The following is an 8,264-nucleotide window of genomic DNA, read 5'->3' on the forward strand; positions in this document are numbered from 1 at the left end:
CTGCTCATCTTTCGAGCATTAAGTTCTCTAAGTCGCCTCTTACAACACCCACGGGAAAGGAAGGGATTCCTTTTCCGTACTACGTGATTGAGTACAAACATATGCTGTATGAGATAAAACAGTGAGTATTAGTTAGATTTTATAAAAAAAATATTTAAATTTTTCAATACGAGTATCATTTTTTATTTATTTGATGATTCTAAAAGTAGGCTATAATTAGTAGGATGATGATAAAAAAAATATATTTTTTTAAATTTATTTTTCTCTCTTGTGACAACCCTTACACATTTGTCGGCATATCAAAAGAACTTTCCTTCTGGATATTTTACGATTTTAGTAACATTTTATCCCGTCTTTAATTTAAATCAATTTTCATTGAAAAGTTTTATACATAGAGAGGTTAACAACGGGATCGTAGATTATTCTCTTTAACGCTGCTCTGTGAAAATTAGTCCAGATATATATTATGTAGTTGTTATTCATTGTATGTGTATATTCTTTATAGTCCCATAACAAGTACGATATTACATAATTATAAATTATGTTTATATACTAGATATATCACGCGGCTTCAACCACGTGAATCAGTACATAAAGTCTCTTAGTGCTAAGTTAAGATATAACCTACAGTATACCAAATTTCATTCAAATTCATTTAGTAGTTTTAGCTTGAAAAAGTAACAAACATCTATCCATCCAACGTCGGCAATTAAGAAACAGATATGTAGGTACTATTTACTTGTAAAGGTTTTTACATCGCGTTAAGTCCCGATTGTATATTTAAAATATATCTATCCATCTATCCTTACAAACTTTCACATTTATAATATTAATAGTATTATATCACCATAATATCTAAACATGCTTAGACGAAAATGGACTCCTATACAAAACATACTAAAATATTTGTGGTTGGTGAATGATAATTCGTAAAATTTAAAGAAGGTCACTGGAGAATTTGTGAGGTAAGTATTTACTTCCTTTTATTTTATAGTAAAAGTTCATGTCCGTTCCAATTTGTACCAAAATTGCGTGATTGACACCATCTAAGAGGTATAAAAAAAGAAAATCCGATCAATGAATAAAAGGTATTTTAAGATCGTTTATAAAATAAAACAAACTTGGCTACATTTTCATTAAATTTATATATATATATATATATATATATATATATATATATATATATATATATATATATATATATATATATATATATATATATATATGTTAAGATTAGAATCCATATAGCACGATATTTCTAATTTACAATCAAATTTAATTTGATTGTATTTAAATTATAGAAATTATACAAATTATAGAAATTCCAGTCGCAAATGTCAATATAAGTAAATCAGAAAAAGAAAGAAGGAAAATATAATATTACTTATACTTTATTTAACTGAATGAAACTATGGAATGGGTCCTGTAATGGAAAAAAAATTTATGTAAAACACGTTTTCATAATTTTTCAAGTTTCCTTCTATCTATCTATCTTTGGGCGGCGGTAGTCACTTACCATCAGGTGAGCCGCATGCTCGTTTGCCCCCCGTGTGGTAAAAAAAAATCTATCTATCTATTTAAGAGCTGCGCTCTTGTCGGTGGAGCTCTTGCCACTCACTACGATTTTCAGCGAGTCTCTTCACCTCTTAATACGACACAACACTAACTCCTTCCTTGATCTGCCTGATGTAACTATGTCTCGGTCTCCCTCTCCCCCTCCTTCCTTCTCTCTTACCTTCTATTATAATGTTCATAAGTTCGTCGTGTCGTATCAAGTTTCCTTATTAAAAAATAATAATAACTCTTTTTTGCTGTTTGTTATTGAGCTCATAGGCGTATTCATATGTGCCCTATCCAGAATAGTCTGATACTTACCCCAGGTTGTGAGCTATGCTTGCAGCTATTCATAAGACATATCTGAAAGTAGATACATATGTAGCTTATTTCAAGGGGTTAGGCCCCCTTGGAAGATACTCTTAAATATACCAATACCTGTGCAATCAGAATCTCAATTTGATAACAATAAGGCTACATAATATCGTGCATAACTTGTTTTATCTATATTAACAGCTTCAAGATTCAAAGAGAACATGCGCAATATAATGAAAATATGAAAATAGTAATTCTTTGAAGCGGAATATTATAACGACATACTTACTCCTAATAGTGAGTATAATATCATATATGGGACGCGCGTGCAACACATCTCATCGAGTAGCAGATACTTTCATCGTAATTCATAGCATAATAAAAATGGGTCAAGTGAATTTCGAGTCACGCACAAAGCGGACACTATTAGATCCACTACATGGTAAATGTATCCATTGCTAACATTTTTAACCGCTAAAAACAGAAAATGTTCTCAAAGCAACCCTTATATTTTAATATTTTTTATATATTACCACGCGTAACTTTTAATAATATTAATAATAATTTTATTCAAGTGAGATACAGTTGCATAAAGTACAATTTACAATTTTTACAATTTATATTGAACGAAAAAAATATCTACATTACCATCAGTCCCTAAACTAGGCCAGACCTGTATCTTAGGGATAATTTTAAAGTTTAGTTTGATTTAGATAATTCTTTTTTTTTTTTTATTCTAAACGGCATATTTTGAATTTTGTCTCATTTAAATTAAAAAAAATCATAACTAATGATAGCAAGTAGGGAATGACGACCGTCATGCACTGAATTTTCAACTGCGAACTGAAAATTCTATTGAAATTTGGTACAAATATGTACCAAATTTCAACTCCTTCATACCATATCTCAAATGACACTCCAACAAGACGGAGATCTAAAGGTATTCTAATGGCGAAGACAGAAGACAATCAAGGGTACTCCTTAACTATTCCTAACTTGGAAAACTAAATAAGCCAATAGCTCTCCTGATGAATGGTAACAATATTTTATAAACATCAACAGCACCACTAAAATCACAGAATATACTATGGTACCAATGGAAACCCTCATGCATTCCCCGAACATGTACTCTGTTATTTTCCATACCTTCAAATCAAAACACAGAAACGCAGACACAATCATGCAAGCACAACTACTTCACGACAGAAACACAAATGAGGCAGAATTAGCCATTATGTCATCATCATCATATCAACCTTTAACTGTCCTACTTTAAGCCTCCCTTTTGGGGAGTTTTGCCAGTAATTGTCACGCTTGACATGCGGATTGGTAACCACAGTTAGGCTTTGGAGATATTTTAAGAGGGACGCTGCTACTCATACCTCGCCTTCCCTTAGTAGTCGCCTCTTATGACACCCACGGGAAAGTAAGGAATGGCAACCCATTACATATATCTATTTATATAAGATTTAACATAAACCAAGGGGTTCTTAATTTTACTAATTTGAATTTATTATATATATGTATATATTTGGATTTCGTAAGAGTCAACTAAAGATACTTAATGGTCTAGGGATGGACAGCAGCGTCTCTCTTACTTTATTACCAAATCTTAACTTTGATTGCCAACCCGCCTATCAGGCGTGGTAACTACTAGCAAAACCCCCAAGGAAAAGACCTATGTTCAGCAGAGGACAGTTAACAGATCATATGTTGATAATGCTTTGAGTATATACGTATATAGATGTATTTTTTAACCACTGCTATTGTGCTTACATTTTACGATATATTCCATTCAACATTGTAAATAATAAAAAACAAGACTATGTTCTTATGGAAAAACATCGCCTTCAATTGTGACAAAGCCAGTTACTTTAATTTAAAAATTACCTACTAAAGCGATTTACAATACGAATAATATAAAATAAAATACGAATCGATTTACAACTAGCAGAATTATGAAGTAACAAATATGAACTATAAACCTTTTTTTTTTGTCTGTTGAAAAATACATATTCTTATCCAAACTGTAGGTCCTATAATATGGTTCAGAGTGGAAACTCATTGATAAACTTTTTGTCTTTTTTTATATGCAACTAAGAATCACAAACAGCTGACGGCCTACCTGATTGAAAGTGGTAACCGGCTATAGACATATAGATAGAAATGAACACTACTATGAACATAACAGAGTATCCTCTGTTACCCATGACACTCTTCATATGTTGCCATTCATCTCTGGCTTTGTAAAATTAAATAATTAAAACTAGGGAATTTAAAATCAAAAGTGGAACTCAATCTCGATGACGAAGTGTCTACTATATGACAAATTATTTATTCGAGTTAGAGTTAGCTAACAATCAATAAACCAAATCTATTATTTTTCTTTGGTATCTGTAAATCATAAATTCAATTATGATTCATTATCCGACAATGGCAAAGCAAAAAAGAGGGTGATGATTTTCATTTATTTCTTGTCTTACATTCTAGATAGCGTATCCTTTACCGTCCATGCTGCTAGATTGTAGAATTCTCTTCCCATGCCTATCCGTGAGAGTCAATGCCTAAATATTTTTAAGAGTAAACATAAAGAGCATCTTCTATCTTTATGAACATATATTCAGTTATTTGTATGTGTATTTATTTGTATTTTTATGTATTATTAATGCGTACAATAAAGTATGAATAAATAAATTAATATGTAAATACAGTAAACTACACCACCTATATGAAAATAAAAATAAAAATGAATCATAATTGCAATTTCATTTCTAAAAAAGAAAAGTAAATAAACGAGCAAAATGTTAAACATTAAAATCTTTCTACTGCGCCTTCCCCTGTCATACAGTACCTAACTGCCATATTTCGTTAGCTTAAGCTCGGGGATAGGATAACATTAGCAACACAAAATATCTGCCATTGAGCGGATAAGCCGCAAAATTTAAATCACTGCCAGTGTTTTAAATGGTTCAGAAAAACAAATTGGCTTTAATTCGCAAGGGTGGAAAGGTAGATATTATGCGAACCCATCAGAAAGGTAAATATTTTTTACTTCATAACATCGAATGTATTTATTTTTTCAAGAAGCATCCTGATCTTTGTGGCCTGGCGCCATGTGAGAGATCCCGCAAAAGTCTCAGCATTATTTCGTGATGTTCATAATACTCGTATTATTCTTGGCCATGTGGTTCTAGCATAGAATAGGCTACCCCTTCCTTTCCTGTAGGTGTCGTAAGAGGCGCCTAAAGGAACTTCATGGTAGAGGAATGGGCAGGGCTCCTAAAATATCTCTAGAAGCCTAACTGCTGTTGTCAACCCATCTGCCAAGCGTGGCAACTACTGACAATACTCCCCTTATAGGGAAGGCTTGTGTTCAACAATGAACAGTTAACGGCTGAAATTAAACAGTATTATTTTTATTTTCTTGTCTACTAGTCATCGTCGTCTTGTCTTATTGTCAAATACACATTCCATCAGCTAGGCTATCGGCGTCTTTGCCTTTTCTATTAGTATATGAAGCTGTATTTTGTTTTATTATAATACCTACTAATTTTTAGTACTTCGTACATATGTCTGTAGATAAACAGACAGACAGAGGGAATTTACCAGAGGGAGACTTTGTACAAAAGTCGATTGCTTGGGTACCTCTGTCCCACTCGTGTTTCAACCGTGAAGCAGTTGTGTTTGCATGGCTGTGTTTCGGTTTGAAGGCTGGGATATGGCGTGAATTTACTGGGTACAGAGGAATAACACCTGAGTCCTCAGGAATGCCAACGCATGGAGGGTATCATGGGCGAAACAGTATACTCTGTTATGTTCATGGTACTGCTCATGTCTATAGGCGACGGTTACCACTTTCCATCAGGTGGGCCGTCAGCTTGTTTGCCATTCTAAGTTGTAAAAAAAAAAGACAATTTCTAAAAAATATTGTCTAATTAAGATCCCTCATATCATTTTTTCTTGGATGTCACCCATGTACAAACATCATCTTGTTAAAATTTTATACCATTCATTGTAACCAAACGTAGTGTACGGTTCTTCAATACGGCCGGCCACAGATGAAGGAAGTTTTGTTCACTAACAAAAATTTCCCTTTATCCGCGTGTCTTTATGCAACAAGTTGGCGGTGTAACTTAGAATTTAAGGGCTATTATAATATATTTATATAATGTAATAAGATAATTTGCTTTCGTCAAAACGATATAGCTATATAATTTTATAAGCGAACAAAATGACCCTAATATATACATATATGAGATTCATTGTATATATACAAGCCGTTCAGATTCTAATTAAAAAGAAAGAATTCCTCAATTTAACATATACATATGTATGTATGTGATGTGTCCCATATATATGTGTCCTATGACCAAGCAAATAGTATTTTGGATCCTATCTCCTCCAATCGGGTAATTTTTTCTTATCATAGTACAAACTATCTTATCTACGCATATTAAGTTTAAACAAACATTACATTTAGAAAATATCTTTAAAGTAATTGAGCGGTTATGAAAATTCGAAATAAAAGGAACATTGTGAGTCGAGATTTTTTAAAAGTTCTCATTGAGATTATATTTTCTTTGAGTATACGTTATCCACCTACTTTATATTTTTGTTTTAGTGGCTATTTTGGAATCAATACAAATTAATAATAGTAAGTGGTGTATAGTGGTAATAGGTGAGTACTTGTATGCGATTACTGATAAATTTATTTATTTATTTAAATAATTTTATATAATTTTTTCATTTCAATAACTTTACTGCCCAAATGAAAATATGGTACAAAAAACAAATTCAATACTAGCAACATTATCTACAGTCAACCTTTGGGATAAATATTGAATCACGAACGTGGTTATTATTTTTTTTTTTTACTCGTTTCTTCCTTTATTATAATTTATATTAATTTTCATACTACTGTCCTAACCAAAGTTGTTCACATACGATTGACTTTAGATTCGACTTGTAAGCTAAAGTCATCAAGTTATCAACGTGGTAGACTGTGTTCACCCCTTTGAGAGTTAATCTAATATTCAGTCTTAATAACCAAGTACAGCACGTATCGATTTTATAACATCATAAATCCACATAACTTTTGATTATATTCCTGCCAGTAACTTCAGTTATTTACCTATATAAAGGTATACCTACTTTTAGACTTCGTAGTTCTATTTTTTAGACTATTATCATAATATTGGTTAGATATTTATTATTATGCTATTGTTACCAATGAGTTCTTTACGATAATTAGCTGTCAATTCTTAAGTGTGATCCATGAGATTTGTTATTAGTTTTACTCAAAGATATATCTTGAGTAAAACTAATAAATTACATGATTTACATTAAACATGTAGCTAATTAACTATGCATATAATGTCGTCCACATGACCGAGATATTTGCAATAGTCTATGTCTTTCTGCATCTTAAATATCAAAATAGATATAAAGATTTATTTTTATACCACTGAGGTGGCAAACAAGCATACAGCCCACCTGATGGTAAGTGGTTACCGTAGCCTATGAGCACCTGCAATACCAGAGGTATTACGCGTGCGTTGCCGACCCTTAAAAAACCTCTTTACCCCCCTTTTGAAGAACCCCATACTGCAGTCTCTTGGGAAAACCTCGGCAGGGAGCTCATTTCACAACCTGAGTGTTCGTAGGAGGAAACATCTCTGAAACCGCGCAGTACGCGACCATTGAGGCTGTAGGACACGAGGATGAACTCCCTATCGACGGCGGGCCGTACGATGGTAGAAAGTGGCTGTGGGCATCATATTGAACAATTCCTCTGAGCACAATCCATTGTACAGGCCGTAGAACACGCAGAGTAAGGCAAAATCTCTCCTAAGACTTAAGGGTTCGATACCGCTTGTGAGCCTGGGATCATCGACAATTCAAGAAAAGATGATGATAAAGAAAGATAGAGATATAAAGGCTAAACTATTAATACAAAATTTATTAAAGTGGTCTATACATTGATGTCTTGTAAATTTAATGTAATCTCCAATTCTGAAATAAAAGACCTATAAAATATCCGTGACTCATATTTCTACCACCAAACAATCGTTCTTGCACAATCTTTTAGTTTGAGAGATTAGGTATAACAGGGGAAATATCTACCATATCCAATCCCTCATGCTGTGATTAAAGTCAAAACTGAGTGTTAAATAGTTGTTACGACACATATTTAGTGAAATCTATCAATTTTTCTACATGAGACGCTTACCATTGTACAAAAAATAGGATTATGGAAAACAGAATACAGCTAGATAGACATGAAAGTAAAAAAACTTTTAAATCTGTTCTCCTATATCTGTGGCCTCAACAGCGGATATACAAAGGCTTAAAAGTTATAACATCAACTCGTGTTTTAGCAAAAGTAAAAAGCCGCT

The sequence above is a fragment of the Galleria mellonella genome, unplaced genomic scaffold, assembly GCF_026898425.1.
Source record: "Galleria mellonella isolate WM207_F2 unplaced genomic scaffold, CSIRO_AGI_GalMel_v1 utg36, whole genome shotgun sequence".
NCBI classification, from domain to species: domain Eukaryota; kingdom Metazoa; phylum Arthropoda; class Insecta; order Lepidoptera; family Pyralidae; genus Galleria; species Galleria mellonella.